The following is a 21,736-nucleotide window of genomic DNA, read 5'->3' on the forward strand; positions in this document are numbered from 1 at the left end:
TTTTCTTTTTGAGAATACAGACTAACACGGCTGCTACTCTGAAACCTGTAATAATAGTGAGGACCTGAAAAAAGAAATTTCTACACTGCTTAGATCAACCTGAAAAAAGCATCCTCCTGTACTGGAAATTGCCTCATCTTATCCCTCTATCAATCTGGCAGGGGATGGCATTAGAGTTGCGCTCAGCAGCATTCCTGGCATACAAAAAGTGACTCAAACCGGGGAAATACGTAGCAATATGATCTGTCTCTAGTGACCTGACCTCTCGAGAAACCCATTTAAACAAATCCAATTCTTAGAGCTGTATACCCTCCTTGGTCTACAGCAGAAATCCCTCTGGTATCTACCAGAGTTTTGCCATTAGCTTAAATTCAAGTAGGATCAGGCTGATAGTTTGAATTCTTTTGGTTTGTCATTCAGTTAGCAAATACATTAATATAGATTGCCATTGACGGGAATCACTATCTCCTAATGTTCCCAGTAGACAGGACATGTTACTTCAAGCCTTTCCATTGCATGCTGCCTATTAACACATTTCCATCCCCAGTTACTCAATCATGCACGTACTGGAGTTACAGCAGCATAAACCTGGTGTAACAAGAGTGAAGTATCAGGCTCCATGAGTGCAAACATAGATTGATATCCTGATTCCATTGAAGTCAATGGTAAATGATCCCACTGATTTCAGTAGGGCCAGGATTTCATCCATGATTGTTTGAGGATCATTGTGGGAAGGATGATTAAGGCACTGGTCTGGGACACAGGAACTCAGGGGTCAGTTGCTTGCTCTGCCACAGACTTTCTTGTGTGACCTTGGGCAAGTCATTTAATCTCTCTGAGCCTCATTTCCCTGTTTTTAAAATGAGGATAATAACACTTACCCACCTCACAGGAGTCTGTGAGGATAAATCCACTAATGTTTGTGGAACTCAGATACTACTTTTGTCGGTGCATATATGTAGAGGAGTATACATTGCTTCTTTAGCCCTTCTAAATTCCTTCCCCAGCTTAAACAAAATTCATATACAGTGCTAGACATTGTCCTGGAACTCTGCTCCTTGCTGTCCAGAAGACAATAAAAACAATCCTCTAGAGAACCAGGGGATTAAGAATTTGGGTGAAATTCCAGCATATTTCTTCTCACGACTCTAACTCCCTTACCACACCTAGAAAAAGAGTATTGAATCATAGGTCTGGAAGATTTCATCTCAGTCCAGTTTAGGTCTTATAAAATCTTCCCCCTCTCCCATTGGACAGAAAGATTTTTCCCCCTGAAGAAACTGCATTTGTTTTTATGAACATAATTTGAGTCTTATTTGAAAACACTTTGCATTTCACAAAGCTGCTGGAAGAAAAGAGGGGGGTGGGGTGAGAGATGGGAGTTTGCTAAATTTGCCAGTGGTGAGATTTCCCCACCTTCCCACCTCCTGCTGCTGTCAATTAGATAGTTATTATTACTGAAGTATATTTATGATGCTAAAAGCATAATAGCCTTAAAAGCAAAACTTTTTAGTTCTCTTAAAAAGGCTGTTTCAATATAACGATGACAGTAGTGGAGTTTTAGCACATTTGAGACACAAGAAAGTGCAGTACTGTATCAAAGAGAAGAAAACAAAAATAATTTTCTGATTTTGTAGACAATGGGAGACTTTCCTTTGTAAAGTCGCTGAATTGATCTAGCCCTGAAAAGGAATCCTGCATCTGAGATGCACTGAATCAAAAAAACCCAGAATAATTTAAATAGCTCTTTGGCAGAGGAGAACATGTTGATCTATTTAGTAGAGCAGACTGGAAAACTGTTTTCCTAACTTCTGAAACATTTTGAGATATCAAAAAAATTTCCTGAATTCATATGGAAAGTCAAAATTTCAAAAATTTTCACCAATCAAAAATTAAAAATCTGAAAGTTTGGTTTAGGTCAATCAAAAATATTTTGTTTTGATTTCAACCATTTTTCCTTTTCCCTTTTGTTTTTACTATTATAAGTTTACATTTCAAAAAGAAAAGTTATTCTGAACTGGAAAACTGGATTTTTTGTTGTGAAAATGGCAAAATGAAAGGTCAACTTAAAAGAAATCAAGTAACCCTTTCAGTTTTGGCAAATCAGCTTTCTGACAGAGAACTATTTTGTTCAAGACTTCCCAGCTAGCTCTAGTATTTAACCTTCTTTGTTTCTTTTTTTCTTTTTTGTTGCTATTGGTGATAGAGACCTAATAGTATAGTTCACCTCAAGCTACAGTGCTTTCAGTCCTTGCAAGCAGTATTTGTCAGTAGCACATTCTTTCATAAGAATGAATTTCAGGAGAGAAATGCACCTTCATTCCTGCAGGGTGTCCCATCAATCTAATAGTTTCTCCTGTTGTAAACTAAAGATGAGCCAAGTGCTGTAATGGATTGTATTTATGCAGCGTAGCTGACAGTAAACAATGACAGCCTCTCTTGTTGGCACTGAGAACCAGCAGTCACCTGCCAAGTTTTACTCCATTATATCTGAAAGAGTCTTTGATTCATATGCGTTTCAGAGCCCTACTGCAGTAAAGAACCTAGCCAGCTTACTTGATAAAATGTGTACAAAATGTTTGCAAGGGTGATCCTTCCAACAATTTGATAGGCTTCAGGATCTGAACACTGATGGAAAATGGCATCTCAAATTACCTTGCAAAACAGTACAACTCAGAAATATGTCACTGCCTTGCTATTAAAAATTGTTTAGCAAACACAATGCTTGCAGTTTCTAGCGAGTATAGCAATCGTGAATAACCTATATTTGTTGGTATAGCTATACATTTATAGATATAAAATATACAATGTACTCCCTTATCAGGTTTCAAACTTCGCTCCCAGCCGTTGTGGCATTTCTTTTCAAACCAGAACAACATCCTGTTATCTCGAATGTCTATCTGTCTAAGATACTTATATAGCCCCCATTATGTGGTATCTGAGTGCCTCACAGTCTTCAATTTGTTTATCCTTACAACACCCCTGTGAGGTATGGCAGCGCTATTATCCCCATTTTACAGATGGGGAACTGAGGCAGGGAGACACTAACTGACTTGATCAAGATCACACAGAAAGTCTGTGGAAGAAAAGAGAATTGAACCCAGGTGTCCAGAGTTGCACACTAACCACTGCACCATCTGGTGGACATGGTATACCTTGATGTCACACTGTGCTGTAAGGAGACTTCGGTGCCAATTTGAGCTCACACCACAGCCCTTTTAAAGTTAACAGCACTGTTTGTATATGTAACCAGTGTATTTTTAACCTAACTTCAGTAGCTACACTCATTCATATAAATGTGTAATCCTTTTTTAAATTTACTAAATTGCTTGACTCAGTGAGTTCCATTACATAACAGTGTTTTTGTATCTGTTTTAAATTCATAGCTTTTTAATATAAGTAAGTGCTATATTATTCCTAGATTAATTTATCCATTTATTTATATAATGGTTTTTACCTTTTTTGTATTATTGCCTACCCCAGCGGTTCTCAAACTTCATTCCACTGCAACCCCCTTCTGACAACTAAAATGGCTACACAACCCTAAGAATGGGGAGACCGAAGCCTGAGCCCACTCAAGCCCTGCCACTCCGGGCAGGGGAGGCCAAAACCAAAATCTGAGCCGTGCCACCCAGGGCTTTAGCTCTCAGGTTTCAGCTTTGGCCCTGGGCAATGTGGCTTGGGCTTCGGCCCCAGGCCCCGGCAAGTCCAGCCCCGGCGACCCCATTAAAATGGGGTTGTGACCCACTTTGGAGTCCTGACCCACAGTTTGAGAACCCCTGGCAACCTCTTTCTGACTACACCTTTCTATTGTATTTATTTTATAACTACTGCTATACACTGAGCATGTGTCTTCATTGAGCTCTTCAGTTATTTACTATTTATATTACAGTTGCTTCTAGAGGCCCCAACCAAGATTGGGGCCTCTTTATCCTGGGCTTCGTACAGTTGAGAGAGAATCCCTTCCCTAAAGAACTTCCAGTCTAAACAGACAAGGGAGAAGATGGGAACCAGAGGCACAGAGAGGAGTCATCCAGCAGATCAGCTCCTGAGTCAGCAATAGAACCCAGGTCACCTGACTTCCTGTACACTGTGCCCTGTCTATTAGATCATGATGCCTCCCCTAGGTACCTAGATTTTGGGGGGCAGGAGGGAGTGGCAGAGCGGTTAAAGTTTGCAGAGGACAAGGGCATAACAGGGAGCCAGAGTATGCCAGCTCCTCAGGCTGTTAGGATTCCATGGAAGAGGAGAAGGTGGTCAGGAGGTGTGAATGTGCTAATTCCGTCTCATAGAACTCTGATTACAAGTGAGTAACCTCCATGTATGCTTGTGTAGGGTACAACTACCTAAACTACCTTGCTCTAGCAATGGTTGCCCAGTTTTAGATTTGTTAAATTCTTTGGGAGTTCGTCACACAATCCTCCCTTGTTTTAACCAAGCCGAGTAAGCAATTTTGCCCATCTTATTATTCAACTCCTTGATAAATTACTGATTCATGGGATTGTGTCTCAGCCAGTTGGACTGTGTTTGGCAATCTAAATTGGTAATAGATCTATTTTTAAAGTACATTTACACTGTACTTTAAATAAATATATATCAGTTTGAATTAACAGATATAAATGTGAATACTAATACACATTTCGTGCTAGGATTTCAACTGATGTAAACTGGCATGGCTCCACTGGAGTCAATGACCAACTGTGAATCTTGTCCGTATACTGTAGCTGAAAGGTTATACTATACTGTGTAAACATTGATTTAGGTGTACATACATACAGTAGATGTCAGGTGACATTGCACTACTGTTTCTGGATAATAGCCAACATATGGAGAACTCTGTGGCTTCGTGACTCTTACTTTAAATTTGATGTACCTGTTTTTGTGTTAGGGGGTTGATTTTGGTGTACATTTGGTGAGTGAGGGTTTAACTGCTAGGTAAAAATGCTGATGAACAGATTGGTTTCCTCTATAGATTCTTTCTGTAAACCTTAGGTTCTGACCCCCAAAACAAAGAACCCTAACATAACTGCTTCATCTGTTTGGAACAGGGGATAGGAGAGCAGTCTGAAGGATTGGAAACTTTAGCTCTTGAGGATCTTTTAAAGAACAGACTAAACAAATCACTCTTCCCCTAAGACACTCCATGTCCCATCATTTTCTCCCCAACAACCACTGTTTTTTATATTTCCTCACACTGTTTTAATAGGCTGTGGACTAACTTGTGGCATTAGCATGAGCCCTGTATATGGGGAACCACGTAGCTGCACTGCCCCCGAGGTAGCTGTGAAGTCAATTAGGTAGTTGTCTCCCAAGGTGAACTCTGCACCAGCCTGCCATGTGGCACTGTGTAGGTCCCCCAGCATGCAGGCACAGCTGTGACAGCTGGTGCATTGTGGAGGCGGAGACAACTCTGTCCATTCTCCACCCTCTGTGGGGAGGAATGTAGAGGTCCCACAGAGTCTATTCTCCCCTCCAGGCAGGTATAGCACTTTACATTAATTAATACTTCTTTCCTGCTTGAGTTACACAGTTACAGTGGTTTACAATGCACACACTCAATATAACTTTGTACCATGGGAGACAGAGATTGTAAGTGAGATCAATACATTTCAGCATCCTACAAGCATTTCATGAAGTCTAAACATATTTTTATAAACTTAACATCTATTTTGACAATGCTAACACACAGGTGAGGCGGACTGGTTTCCAGCTATGCATTTGTCAGTGTCCAATGAGACCTAGGGGGTTTGGCATGAGCTGACATCTGGTCTACCAACATCACAGGGAGTGTCAAAATAATGTTTTCAAAAATGAAAATAGGGCATCAGATTGTGGCAATTTATCATCACCATGAATGGCAGAAGTGTATACCTTGCCCCTTATTGCTTTATTTCTCTAGCCTGTGTCAGAGAAAGTATGGAGAGATTCCTTAGCAATTATGAGATCTGAATAGACAAGGACCACCAGTGCTTTGTAGACATAAGTGGAAAATGTTGCACTAGGTTAAAAGCTGCATTCATTTGCATACCTGCAGCTCTTTGCTGACAGTTGGGTTGTGGAGGGTTAATGAGGGTACCATGTGAACTTTTGGTTTATTATAAAAGGGTTGTAGAACCCAGTGGGTATCTTTTTAATGTGCTGTTTTGTTCAGAACAGTTTTGTCTGGACTCAGCTGCTGTGAAGTAACAGCAGCACTAAAATTGTTATATGTGTAAATATTTTCCAGATATCAAATAACCCCGATGTCTGAGAGAAGGTGTTTTTCTTTTTTAAACTGACATCCTGGAGATAACGTGATAAAGTGCATATCAGAGTCTTTTTTGTTGATGATGATCCACTGAAACCATCCCTTTGAAACCAGTTCCAAAATATTAACTGACCTACCATTCAAGGCTCTTTTCCTAACAACTCTTAAATAATTCCTTGTATTGGATTGGAATAAAATCTCAGCTGAACTGCTGTTTAAGATTAGCGTTGTGCAAAGGATCTTGCTAAAGCAGAAGTATCAGTTAATTTTAAGCAATATAGGGGAGAAGATTCTAATTTCTGTTTTCAAACAGCTTTTGATGCTACTTGCATTTGTTACTAATTGCTGGGCATTGAGTTGTTTTTAGCAGCTGTGAATGTTATCTTTTATTTTTGATTCATTCTGTGGTACATACACCCACTTTCTTGGCTTGTGTTGCAGTTTTTCTGGGGATTTGTCAATACAGGAATTTAAGCTACTGTGTTTTGGATGCTATAGATGGGGATTGAACATACAACCAGTCAGGACTGGAGTCCTTATCTCTGAGTCAAACAATGAATGAGAGTACTTTTTCCATACATCCTCATGCTCAATTTGGCTATCAGTCATTGACAACAAATGCAAAGTGCTGATGGTTTGCATGCTCAGGCTTCAGTCTAAATTTCTAGTCAGAGAGACAGAACTTTACTGACTCAGGAAAGAAAATACACACAGACAACTTCAGAGAGAGCTTGGAGGAAAGAAACAGACACAGAGTAAGCTGGAGAAGTAACTCCAAGTTATCGCAACTGCTCAGTAAATTTCTGACTAACGTATAAACCTATATATAGAGTTACAGAGGGTGCCATTTAAAACTGGATGTTTACCACCAGAAATAGTTTAAGTTGCTATAATATTTCCCATTCTACATATGGAGGAAATTGCAAATACCTCACTAAAGCTAAATACCACAGCAAGATGAATATGCATTTAGGCACTGAGGGCAAACTTTTATCAGCTCTCCAAAGCAGCACTCGTCTTTGATATTCTGTTCTTCCTAGATGTGCAGGTCACCCATTGACATCAAACAAAATCACTCACATGGAATATTCCCTTTTCCCTGTGGAGTGTATCTAGTTGAGGGTTGTTGGGCAGGTCTGAGGGAAGAATTTTGCCCTATGTAATTTGAGTACTCGTAATTGGAATGTAATGAATAACTATATACAGAAGCTCAGTATTTATTCTATATGTAGTACAGTATATTCTACCCTATTTTATTCTCCATGTTTGAGGTTTCCAAAGTGTGATCTGTGGTCCACAGAACACTTATTAGTAGCCATGGAGAACTGGCTAGCCATGTGGTGCTGGCTCCAAGTTTCCAGCTGCTGAATTACAATTTGAGAAGCTAAAAATGCAATAGATAATTTAATATTCTTTGGCATGCTGAAGTTACCAGAGGGATGTCATATGACTGTTGGTGGGAAGGGAAGGGATTCATGCAATTGTGAATCAGAGGGGTGAAGGTCTCCAAGATAACTTCTCTATTGAAGCTGTGGTCCATCTTATTATGAGAACCAATGTGTGTGTTATACTTACATTAGTAAATTACTCTTTAAGTGCAGCAATCCAGTACCCTGCCTACAGTGTGGATTGGAGAGAGCTCTGGTGTACCCAGTGGTGCTCTAATTTAGTGCTAAGCCTATATTCAGCCCTGCCAATATGTCACTTTTTAAAGAATAGGTCCTTGGTGATTTTTAAAGTTGTAACTTTTATTGATTTTAATGGGAGGCGGAATTGTGCCCTTTGAAATTAGAGTACCAATAAAACAAGGGACTTTTAAGTGGGAGTTGAAATCAAGGTCCATGGTACGAGAAGCCACAGTCCTGAAAGCCACAACAGTAAGATAGATGCAGCCTCAGAACCCAGGATCCTCTTGGGATTCAGATGGGAAAGGAAGAACAATTAGGGACAGAGGATGTGATTTTCAAAAGCACCTGAGTGAGGTAGGAGTGAATGCAAGTCCCATTGCCTTAAATTGGTGAGTGAAAGGAGATAGTATAAATGCATCATGTGATGCAGCCATTGGGGAGATTCCTAACCAAACAAAATAAACAAACATACATGGTTAATTTCACACTGCTAAGATATTTTGAATGCTGGCAAAGGTCGCTCTGGAAATGGGCTATTCTTGCATTGTCTTCAAAATGATTTTCCTTATATGGCCCTTTGTACTGAACAAGTTTGATTATTACCTGAGGAAACATTTGGTCTTATTATCTTAGGTCTGTTAGTTGAAATTATACATTATGATGCAGCTCAGTCCTAGTCCTGGTCTAAGCCATTAAATTACATCTCATCGTTTAACCCATGAAGTGCTTTTTAGATGCACAATAGACATGACAGGAAAAAGGTACTCATAAGCAGGTGGGCTTACAGCGAAGGAGAGACTGGAACATGCAATAGCCACACAGATGCCTTATCGTGAATCTTACATCAATGGAGAATATTGTTGCTGTGCAGCCAAAGGGTGGGATTTTTGTAAGGGTGTGAAGAGGGCCAGATTAAGGGCACATGCCTCAGGCCCCAGCTCCTAGGGCAGGGGTGGGCAAACTTTTTGGCCCAAGGGCCACATCGGGGTTGTGAAACTGTATAGAGGCTGTGCCTCCCCAAACAGCCTGGCCCCTGCCCCCTCCCACTTCCTGCCCCCCTCAGAACTCCCAACCCATCTAACTCCCCCTGCTCCTTGTCCCTGGACCACACCCTCCCGGGACCCCCCGCCCCTAACCACCCCGAGATCCCCACCCCTATCCAACCCCCCCCACTCCTTGCTCCCTGACTGCCCCAACCCCTATCCCCCTGACAGGCCCCCAGGACTCCCACACCTATCCAACCCCCCCTGTTCCCCGTCCCCTGACTGCCCCCAACCCAGAACCTCCGCCTCATCCAACTGCTCCCTGTCCCCTGACTGCCCCCTGGGACCCCATGCCCCTTATCCAACCCCCCACTCCCCACCCCTTTGCCATGCCACTCAGAGCGGCATAAGCTTGCAGCCGCACGGCCTGGCAGGAGTCAGCCACACCACTACACACTGACGTCGCTTCACACTGAGGCTGCGCGAGAGGGAGAACAGCAGGGGAACGGCCAGGGACTAGCCTCCCCAGCTGGGAGCTCAGGGGCTGGGCAGGATGGTTCTGCGGGTGGGATGTGGCCTGCAGGCCATGGTTTGCCCACCTCTGTTCTAGGGTGACCAGACATCTCGATATTAGGGGCTTTGTCATACATATTAAACTAAATCCACCCCTCCCCACCCCCAAAAACTTCACACTTGCCATCTGATCACCCTACCAGCTCCTGGAGTGAAGTGATGACCTCAAAATCTCAGCTTTTGTGGTTGTTTCTAGCTCTCCTTTTTGTGAAACCTTGGAAACATGAATCAAGTGATGCAGTCATATCCACCTGAGTCTGCAGACATCTTGAAACAGTAACTGAGAGGTTTGAATGGTCCCATTCATCTCAGTGAGTTGTTAACTCTGAGACCCACTATTCTGGTACGGTCTGCACCAAGATCATCCCAGCAGAGCACTCTGTGACTCTGGCACCGTTGCAGTCAATAGCAAAACTCCTCTTGATTTAAATGGGCTATGATTTCATCCTGGGTGTGGGTTTGTGCAGGGGACCTCTGCTTCCACAGCTCCATTGTGGTTCTGCTGAGGTGGTGCTGTAATGCCTCTTCCCCCACATACAGAGGCCTATGCCCAGCTGGGTGGGGGCTAAGTATTCTCTCCTGTGGGCAGACTTCAGCTTATCTGAAAACAGAGATGGTCTAGGGAGGGGGGTAGACCTTTGTGTGCCCGAAAGGGAATGATACTGGCTCACAGAAGCAGCCGAGCAGGCAGCTCTTCTGTGGATGGCCTCTGCCACTTCCACTTCAAGGATGTGGTGTGGAGGGGGAGAGACATCTTGGGGTGCCCATGTGTAGCGCTCCGTACTTAAAGCAGTATGATCTCGCTAGTATGGATGCAATTATACCAGGATAAAGGTGCTTCTGTTAGGATCATTATTCCAGCACAGGATGGGGAATAAGATAGACCAGTCCAAGGCACTTTTACACCATATAACTGCATCCACACTACAGCTGCAAAAGTATAGATATTTTGGTATAAACAAAATCACCCACAACTAACATAGTTAGTTATACCAGTACAAAAACTGTATCAAGACCAGACCTGAGAAACTCCCAAAGCCAACAGACAGAATCTTCCCTTCCCGATGCAATATGTGCACTGTGGGGGAGGGAGGGGATATCCATTCTGTCACAATTACTGCATTTTACAATAGTTTAAAAGCTCAAATTACTTACATATGGAGCTAAAATCGCTCTAAGTGCATTTTTATTGCCTGACTCTGCAGCTGCCATTTACAGGTTAACAGCCCTAATGGTTTTACATAATAAGAGAAGGCGTATACGCACCACACACTGTTAGAAAAATGATATATGCCCTGTTATTTGGACACAAATAAAGCACTAAAGGCCCTGTTCTGTTTTGTACCTGATCTTTTATTTTGAAATAGTTTAGTTGTTTTTTTAAGAAACAGCCTGTTGGACTAGTCAGCATTAAAAGGCTGTCAATGTGTAAAAAGGCTGTCATTGAAATTTTATAATGAAGAAAATCAAGCTCATTCCAAGTGGTTATATTTACAGTGGATTGGCAGGTGGGTATGGTGGACTATAATGTCCAGTGTCACAATGTTTACACAGTATTACTCTTCTCCCTTTTCTTCCTTCCAGAAAATACCCAGCTGTTTTAGGATTTAAGTATGTATTGAAGCCTTGCAGTAAAATGTACACCTGATGAGGTGAACAGAAAGTGCTCTTTAGGGGTTGTTCTAAAAGAGCATAGGTGGCAGAGTGACAGAAACAGGCTTTTCAGATCATTGAGCAAATAGAGAGCAAAGTCATACCGCTGAAATCCATCCTCATATGAAGAAACAATGTCCTCTGTGAATAAGCTTTTCCACAGTCCGTTCTACTTATAGATCTCAAAGTGCTTTATAAAGAGGCTCACCCATCTTTCCTTAGAACTTTCCATCTGTATTTTTCAATTGCAAGCATTGCTTCATACCTAACGTTGATCAGAAAAATCAGTGGGGAAAAGGGGTTTCCATGGAAAATTCTGATGAAAAATCAAAAATTTGAATATTTCTGTGAAACCCCAAGATATTTCAGCCCCAAACTTTGTTTATACCTGAACATTTTGATGTGGAAGTGTTTCTGTAATGCCTCGTGGCTGTTGTAGCTTGATGACCCACAGCATCCCAACATTGCCTTTCTATTGACTTGAGAGCATTTAAATGAGTTAGAGGGTCACCTGGCATCTCTACCCATTCAGTCCTTGCTGAGATTATCAGATAGTGTGTCAGTTGCAGAGAGTGGAATCATTTCTGTCCGATAGTGACTTTTGATTTCCAAACCATTTAGGAAAATGCAGTTACAGTCGTAAGGGCACGCACAAACTCTAGCCCCCCAGTAGATGCTGGAATCCTTGTAGTTTGATATTATATTATTGTGGTACCGAGGGGCCTCAATCAGACATAGGTCCCATTGCATTAGGTGCTCACTAATACATACGAAGATACAGATTCCACTTCTCCATTACATCTGAGTTGCACTTAGAGTGGTGACCTCAGGCAACCAACAAGTACAGCTCCCTCCTCTGCAGTCACCCAGCCCCATGGGACCTACTTTAAGGCTACGCTGAGAGCAACTGGGTGTATTAGAGTTCAGTTTCACTATGTCCTCACCCCCTGCAAAGCAACTCCTTCCCCGCTCCTCCCGACACTGCAGGAAATCTATGAAAGCTTCATACTGTGCTTTGCGCACACATGCACTTGAGTCCATGTCCTCCCTTTTACTTTTAATTCTTTATTGAATACAGCTTTGTCAAATGTTGCTGCTTAGCAAGTATGCCAAGACCGAAATATATTTGCTCTCAACTGTAGGTTCTTTCTCAGTTTATAATAGATCAAATTTGAGAAAATTCAAGGCCAAATATTCTACTCGCTTACATCCTTTGCAACCCTAACGGAGTCAGTGAGTTTAATCTGTTTCTGTTGATTTTGGTGGGAGCCAATGAGATTGCACTAGGTGTAAGTCAGAAAATAATTTGACTCCTGGTGTTTAATATTTAATACCTATGAGCATTTCCTAGTATACTCAGAGAGAGAGAGCGCGCAAGAGCATCCATGCGCTCAAGCTAAAACTAGCATCACTTTTGACCAAAGAGAGGAAAAGGCTTCCAAAATCTTTGATTTTTTCCAGACCAGCTTCATACTATTTACAACATTGAAGAACAAAAAAATAGATACATTTAGTGAAAGTCTCAGCTCCCCAAAATAAATGGTATTTTCACTTTCTGAGGGGAAGAAGCAGGGCCAAATCAGGTATCAAGGTTACCTGTAAGAAACTATATCAGTACAAACAGAAGTGATTGGAAAGAGTCTTATTTCATCTCTACTGTCTTCACTCTATGATCCACCCCCAACGTACCGCACACACAACCCCTTAACCCCAGGAACTCTCACAAATATAATTCCCCACAACCCTAGGATGTACCACCAACATACCTCCAATTTCAGTATGGATATCAGGCATTTATTAGCAAATTCTTTATTGTTTTCAGACAAGAAAGTGATCTGAATCCAATTGTTAATTTCTCAAATTGTAAGCCACTGTGCGAGAATATACATTTGCATTTTACAGACTTGTACAGAGAGGATATGTGAGGGGCTAAATTAAGACATCATATTCATGCCGTAAGTGAACATAGATAAGAATTCACAAGGGGCAAAGCCCACACAGTGTATATTTTATTTATGCACGACCTATGCTATACCTATGAGCAGAACAGATTGGAATTCTATTCTGTACCTTGTACTTTTAAATCTTATTGCAGCCATTACTGTGCAATGAAGTAGTGTAGCGATCACAGGCTAGGCCAAATTTATGTCGAGTGTAAGCAGGTGCAATTTAGTTAGCTTCAGTTAAGTTTCACCTGTTCATGCCAGGTTTGAACTTAGTTTATTTTCCATTAGGTTTCTTCATTAACCCCTGTTTCTGAGACCCAATTTTTCAAGCCTTGACCATTTTCCAAAGCCTATTTTTTTCTGGCCCGCCTGCCTTCCACTCACTAGTCAGTATTTTTAAAATCCTTTCTTCCCTCCTTGGCTCTGTCTGTATGATGGCAGCAATTAAGTTCAACAACCATTAAAAGCAGAGAGAGATCATTTTGACCTGCGTAGAGGGAGCAGAATGCATGATAACATAGTTGAGCCACAATCATATTTCACAGCCATGTTAAACTCAGTTTTTATAGTTTTCAAGAACTGATTTTCTTGGTTCCCCCTTAAGCAGCCAGTTTTTTAGGTTCTCTTCAGTATTCCCCGTCCCACTCCTGATAGGTGATTTCTGAAGATTCCTCTGCCATGGAATGCCGATTCCACAGCATTTTATTCTCTGCTCCTCTTTGTCTCCCCTGCTACTCACGTAGATAACAACTCAGGCTCTCACCCATCACCTCCAACCGTCATTTCTGAACCTCACCTTTGTCTTAATCAGGTAACTACTTCTTTTGCATGCCACACCTTGCCCCAGTTTACATCTTCAGATGGTAGAAGGAAACCTCCTATAAAACAGTCCTCTTTTCATCCCTCAGGTTGTGGGCTGTTGCTTGTGTATGGAGCTCTTACTCTGGCAAAACATTGACTTCAGTAGGTGAGCTGTCTAAGTTAAAGGGAAGAACGTGCCGGAATTTAATGTTGGTTTATGAGCAGCAGCATTAAACAGCAGGAGGAGCACACACCTAGTTTATATGCCTATATTAAACACAAAATGAACTCTCATTCCAATAATCCCAAAGTTTTCATCTATACAAATGTAAACTCTCAGGTTGTTATAACACCCGGGAAAACAGACTGTACTGTGGAAAGTGGAACAAACCTTTCTCTCTGTAGCACAGATCGTTTTTGCTGTCTGTGATTTAAGACAGAAGGCTTTTTGTTTTCCAGTCTCGGTTAAATGTTAAAAAAACAAATGCTGAATTTCCTTTACCTAGGGATTACCTGCAACTTCAGTTAATTCTGTGTTCTGTTGTAATATATGTACAGTGTGGAATACCTTAGGAAATGTGCACTAAGTTTTGCAAGGTGTTTTAAAAATTCCATAAAGAGCACAGTGTTGGAGAGGCAATCCTTACTGTACCATGTGCTATCAAAATGTAATCACTGGACTGATTACAAAGTAGTATTTGTAATGTACAAAGATATTCTTTTCAGTCCACTTTTGAATGGAAAATGTTAAGATTATGTCTTGTGCTTCAGCAGAGCCACAGACATTGTATTCTCAGCCTATAGCACCTTCTCCCACTTCCATAGGTTCTAATTCATTCAAGACTGTTGGTTCACAGAGCAGAATAAAAAACATTCACAAATACTCTGTGACCTTAGCACTCATTTTATTTGAGCTATTGTACAGGAAAGCAAATATTCTCACCACTTCACATCCTGTGGCCAAAACAGATGATGCAAATTGAACTGAATATTTACTGTTCTATAACTATATGAGTTTATAATGACGTAAGCATCTGCCCAGAAAAGTTCATTCCAAGATCGAGGTCTTAATTTAGACTTTTAAGAGCTTAACATTTGTTTCACTGTGGTCAATAGCAGTTGTAAAAGAACCCCATGGAAGATTCAGATATTCATTGTTCAGTTAAGTTTCACACTGCTTCTTTCCCTTGTAACTGTTGCCTTGAGACAGCAGGAAAGGATACTCAGGCTACAGGATCGAGCAGCAGCAGTGATGAGCTGCCAAAATCTTAACAACGGGTTCCCTCCTCACCCCACAAGGGGGTCATTGCCCACCCCCACCCCCCGGGACTCCTGCCCCATCCAACCCTCCCGCGTTCCTTGACATCCCCCGCCCGGACCCCTGCCCCATCCACCTCCCTCCCCGTCCCTTGTGGAACAACCAGTTCTAAAAGGGCTTCTAAATTTAACAACTGGTTCTAGCGAACCAGTGCAAACTGGCTCCAGCTCACCACTGAGCAGCAGGGTAGAAAAGCAGCAACATGCTGCCTGTGGCCCTCTGCGGCTGCAGCCCACCTGAAGATCTGGTCCACAGACCCTGATTCTTCTCTCACATGCACTGTGTAAATTAGACTAACTCCATTTAAACCAATGGAATTATACAGGTGTAAAACCACTGTTTAAAAAAAACCACGCACACACAGAGACCCACAGTATTTGAATGCAGCAGATTCAACGAGCAAAACAATCCATTCCTTCACAGGGTCTCATTTTTAATGTCTTCAGAATTCGTGTGAGGGGGCAGTTTTTGGTGGCTGACATGAAGGCAGTGCTATGCACATCCTTGCAGCTAGTTTTTTTGTATTTTGGAAACTGGAGCGTTTGCAGAACTTAAGTAATATTGCACTTGAAAACTATCTCCAAAAAGCTTTCATTTCTGGAAACCCTATTTCACATGGAAAGCTCCGTGTGTATTTCAGCAACTATCACTCTCAGAAATCCTGTAGTTCTTTCATATACACATTCAGCTGTGGGCTTGTGAATACTCTGAAATAAAGGGTTCTGGGTAAATTGTTTCATCTTTGAAGTGGTTAACTACTGCTGAGCCCTCTGGGAAAATTGAACATATAATTTTCATGCTATTTTAAACCACATGAGGGCTAAGCAAGATAATGATTCATTTATTTTGCAATAAGTTGACTAACTAGCAATTAAAGTTTTATAGCATTTTCTCTTTTATGGAATAACAAAGGCGAATTTACCCCTTTTACATTAGTTTATGTTCAGTGGGCCAGATTCATCCTTGGCATAGGCAGGTATAATGCTGTTGAAGGATACAGTTGTACCTGCATATGCCAGGGCTAGGTTTATCCCAATTAGCTCAAAAATTGGATCTACATACATGTTGGAAAGTTGGAATAATTCAGAACAGCTGGCTTCATTACAGTCAATCCAGTCAGACTAATAGGAAATTAAAAATTGGATAAAATTAAGTGTTAATTTCAAAGTATTTTACCAATATATATTTAAATGATTATGATTGAAATATATATTGGTAAATAATAGCTGTGTATGACTTGTAGCAGAATCTGAAGAGAAATACTACAATAAGCATTTGTTCAGAACAGGAGAATATTTGTTGAGTATAAACCTAGGCAAAATGCCCTTAAATTATTCCATATAAAAGAGTGGATGCATTTGAAAATGGACTTGGAACCATTTCATTTATCTAAAGTTTATTTCCCTTTCAGTTTAGAAACTATGATAGGTCTATAAAATTGTATTTGCTGAACTACAAAATACCCTAAAGAAAAAGAGCCCATCATACCAATTAAATCATGAAGGAAACTATACTGAAGGAACTTGAAAAGCACTACAATATAGGTCACAAATGGGAGGTGCCTTATTTTCTTTTCCAGCATTTTATATTTTGGGCCTGGACCAAGCTGCCATTCTACAAGGTACACGTGGGCTTATTTGTAACAGAACATGGGGGTATTTGAACCAGTACAGGAACTTCACCTCCAATGCAAAGGTGAACACCATGTTTTCTACATTGCACATTTTATTTAATATCCCTAGGATATAATTGATGACTGCCCTGTGTTTGTAACTCCTTTAAGTTTACTAAACACATCTGCACACATGTATTTATTGTGACTAGCCTTGTGTAGGTGTACAAAGGAGAGGAGAGTGAGCAAGATGTCTTTCCTCTCCTTTTCTGCAGCAGTTAGTTACAAACATATTGCAGTTGAATCTGATGGGCTCTTCTGCACGAGGGCATGTCTCCACAGTAGCTCCGTGGTGTCTTTCTCAGCTCAGGTAGACATACATGAGCTAGTTCTTCTCAAGCTAGTGGCTAACTATAGCAGAGTGGCCATGGCAGCATGGGAAGTGGCTCAGGCTAGCTGCCAGAGAGGATACACAGTGGGTTGGCTGGGACTGTCCTCAGCTAACCCAAGCCACCACCTGTGCTGCTGTGGGCACACTGCTATTTTTAGGCACTAGCTTGGTCAGAGCCTACCACATGTATGTCTACCGGAGCTGAGAATTGCATCCCCCAGCTCCTGTGTAGATATCCCCTATCAGGATGTCCATTTACAATGTTTTTTCCATGAATGTGTGCCTGCACGTCTATGAGTTCATCACCATGATCAGTCCAAGGCCCATGACCATATCTTGCTTCCTCCACAGAAGAGGAGCAAGTGCCAGGCCATGGCTAGGCCAGAATGATGAGCAGCACATAGTGCATCCCATGGTTATATCTCTGCTTCAGTTTCCCTTAGTGAGCTTTCAATAAATTCAGTGAGACAGAGAGAGAGAGAAAGATAACTTTACCACTTAAGGCTTCCTTCACACAAATAAGCCTCCACTCCCGAATCCTAGCTGGAGTGGAGTCGGAGGGGAGTTGGGGGCCAAGTTAACCTTAGTCCATCAACCGCACTGAAGTCCATCTACCTCTTCCATCCAGGCTCCTTACCAGGAACAGAGGAGACAGGGCCTTTTGTCATTAGGTGAGGAAGGATCCCTCATCTGGGTTCAAGGTGCCCTCAGAGTTTAAACTGTGGCAACCTTTCTCAGAAACATCATACAATTTCTCTGTGATCTGGAGCTCTTGCTGCTACCCAGTGAGGGCTTCCCACAGGGACCAGGTTTCACTAGGGCTTGGCATTCACAGCTCTTCTTCCATTTCCTTTCCTTGTGAGCTCTCCTGAGAAGCCCTTACCTTTAGGAGCTCTCTTTATGCTGTGCTCCCTGTCTGAGCCTTCATAACCCTTTCTAACACCCTTTCTAATGAGTTCCTTAACTCATTCACTGCCAGGCAATTAATCATCCACAGTTGGCTCTGAATTGACTCATTCTCTTTGGTGGAGTATGTCAAACGTAGACTGAATGCCTGACCTCCCCCAGAGAGGCCAGCTACCCTGTGGCAAACTATTTTGGTTAGTGCCCCTGGCAGCATTACTGATATAGGATGGCTCTTTGCTCCTCTGCACCTTCTTTCTCACCTGCCTGCAGCCAATGACAGCTTAGAAATTTTCCAGGGAAACACGTCAGAAAATGTTTGTTGGAAAATGCTGATTCATCAAGCCCAAAATGTGTCACCTGAAATATCAGACTGTAATGAAGTTTGGGTGAATCCAAAGCAGGGTTCCTGGTGGGCTTCTGTGGATATTGGTGCTTCCAGGGTCTGCAGCTCAGAGGCACAAAACATGCCAGGGTTTCCAGGCTGTGGAAGGGAGCTGTTCATCTCCAGGCAGCAAGTTTCATTTTGGAAACATCATGCCAAAACAAAGTTTGTTTTTTCAGATTTCTCATTTCAACAAGAAAACCTGAAACATTTTAATTTTGATTTGATCCTAAACTGATCCTAAGCACATTTTATTTGTTGTTCACCCAGCTCCTGAACAAAACCACACCAATTATTCACTCATTCTGGCCCTATTCTGCATGTGCACAATTTACAGAATTTGAACAGAAAAGGGTGGATTCTAACGCCTGTTGACATGGTTCATGCCAACATATAGCTCAAGGTGCAAATAGGCTAGCAGATATATTTAAACCTACTTATTTATCTATACCAAACATTGTAGCATAGAATCTGGCTAGAAATATTACATACCAATACCAGATGCATGATGTGGTTTTTACTAAGCAATGGGTTGACTATAGGTCTTTAATAAATGACTTTATTTTGTGCCATCATTGTTTTCATCTTTATCTCCATTCTATGTGAAGTATAAACTTGGCAGTGCAATATATGCAGTAGTTTAACATAACCTCTATAAAGTAATATGACTGTTTAGGTACTTTTTCAATTCTGTTTAGGCGATAGGCCACTGACAGTTTAATTACCACTTTATGTATCCATTACAACTTCTCACTTGTATTTTCTTTAATATGCATTCAGATTCCTAGATGGAAGCTATGAGATGCAAGCTTAGTACAGCTTCTATTGCTCTCACCAGAGGGAAAGTTTCTGGTTCAAGGATTAGCTGGGATGATGCAGATATATTAGCAGGAGTGTTGTAAGCAAGACACGAGAAGTAATTCTTCCGCTCTACTCCGTGCTGATTAGGCCTCAACTGGAGTACTGTGTCCAGTTCTGGGCGCCACATTTCAGGAAAGTTGTGGACAAATTGGAGAAAGTCCAGAGAAGAGCAACAAAAATTATTGAAGGTCTAGAAAACATGACCTTTGAGGGAAGATTGAAAAAAATGAGTTTGTTTAGTCTGGAAAAGAGAAGACTGAGGGGGGACATGATAATAGTTTAAGTACATAAAGGTTATTAAAAGGAGGAGGGAGAAAAATTGTTCTTCTTAATCTCTGAGGATAGGACAAGAAGCAATGGGCTTAAATTGCAGCAAAGAAGGTTTAGATTGGACATTAGGAAAAAAACTTCCTAATGTCAGGGTAGTTAAGCACTGGAATAAATTGCCTAGGGAGGTTTTGGAATCTCCCTCACTGGCAATTTTTAAGAGCGGGTTAGACAAAGACCTGTCAGGGATGGTCTAGATAATACTTAGTCCTGGCATGAGTGCAGGGGACTGGACTAGATGACCTCTCAAGGTCCCTTCCAGTCCTATGATTCTATGAGTATTAATACTTTGTCTTTCAATAACATCTAGCACAGCACTTTATTTGTGTAGTCTCCTAACAAAGTCTCTAACCATAGTCTCTTTATAAAGAAGTGTATTAGCACATGTATAAAACAGGTCTGAGCTCTTAGACCTATTTTATAGATGTCAAGCTGAAAGACAATGTTAGCTGATTTTACTAAATGTACACAGCAAATCAGCAGATGACCCAGGAATGGGATCTAGATCTACTAATGCTCAGTCTTATTTGTAAACCACTAGGACACAGGTATGTTAAGTCTGGCCATTGGATGGGGAGGGCAAGATGGGTAAACCTGTGCATACTTTGACCATTTCATGGAAGCTAAAATGTGAAGTGGTCAAGATACACTAGTAGGAGCTAGGGAACCTGGTTTCTCTTTCTGCTCTGCCACTTCTGTCATGACCTTGAGCAAGTCACTTAACATCTCTCTGCCTCAATTTCCATCAACACCCCCATTCAGTAAAAGAGAATAATACATCCCTATCTCCCAGATATGTTTTTGAGATGCTCAGATATTCCAGTGATGAGCACCACAGAAATGCATATGAATAAATAAAGACCCATTAAGAAAATTCAATGCCAAACCATCAGCTCAAGCAATCTGCTTGTGAGGCCTCAAGAACAAAAAGTGGGCAAATCAGACTTTCGCTAAGCAAAACGGGAAATATATGTTCTCACTGATGTTTGTGCAGTGCATTCTTATTGCTAGTGTAAGGTCTGATTCAAAGCTCATTGAAGACTATCTTTCCACTGGTTTCAGTAGGCTTGGAATCGGGCCCTCTACGCATTTGAATGAGCCACTTGGGAAGTCATCAGCAGTAACGTATGCTTGAAACTTGTGCTGCTCTTGTATTATTTCTAGAAGAGGGAAAAAACTTTAAATAATATTTAAATCAGTAATTTGAAGTATTGTACAGTATGCTACTGCAGGCCCATTGATTTAAAAAAAGTTTATAAAGAGTTTCTTCATACTTCACAACCACAAAAATGTTTGAATATGTCTACTGCCAACTGTGCTTGAGCCATCTATCAAAGCAGAAATAGCCCCATCCCACAGAGGTCTAGACCCCTGAGTGGATATTCCTGTTAGTAAGGGTATGTCTACACTGCAGCTGGGAGATTTGATTCCCAGTGCAAGTAGATAGACTCAGCTCAAGTTAGCACACTAAAAATAGCAGTGTGGTTGTTACAGCACTGGCAGCAGCTCAGATTAGCTGCCCCAGCTGCAACCCAGGGAAGCTTGGACTTGGGGGTCTAGCCCAAACTGCCACCCATGCCACAATGTCCACACTGCAATTTGTATTGTTGTAGCTCAAGTCTATCTACCTGCCCTGGGAATCATACCTCCAAGTGGCTGTGTAGACCTACCCTAAAGGACTAGACAGCCATTGTCTTCCACTTTCTCATAGTAGGTTCCAGATCAAGCACAGGTTATGAAAACAGATGTCTTCTGGGAATGTTAGGTGTGCAAAAAACACTGGTGAAACTCTAAGGACGGATGAGGCTAACAGCAATGCAAGCAAAAACTATTAGGATACCAATATCATTTCTGAGGCTAGAAAGCATACAGCCTTCATTCTTCAGAGGTACCGATAATACTTTGCAGATGTGTGACACTTTTTCATCCACAGTTTCAAAGCATTTTTACAGAGCGGGGGAAGTATTTGTAGCTGCATTTTAGAGACAAGCTAACTGAAGCACAGGTAAGTTAAGCAACTTGCCCGAGATAGGCCTACAAGTCAGTGGCAGAGTCTGTGAGCAAATCCAGGTTTCTTTCCCCATGTTCAACCCCCTACAACTATTGCA

At 41.5% G+C, this 21,736-nt stretch overlaps 1 protein-coding gene across 3 annotated transcripts in view; it reads left to right on the top strand.

Annotated features, from left to right (window-relative positions):
• LOC119861924 (glypican-5-like) overlaps positions 1-21,736 on the top strand; it is a 652,536-nt gene that overhangs the window by 549,650 nt on the left and 81,150 nt on the right. The window lies entirely within an intron of this gene.

Source organism: Dermochelys coriacea, chromosome 9 (genome assembly GCF_009764565.3).
Source record: "Dermochelys coriacea isolate rDerCor1 chromosome 9, rDerCor1.pri.v4, whole genome shotgun sequence".
NCBI lineage: Eukaryota > Metazoa > Chordata > Testudines > Dermochelyidae > Dermochelys > Dermochelys coriacea.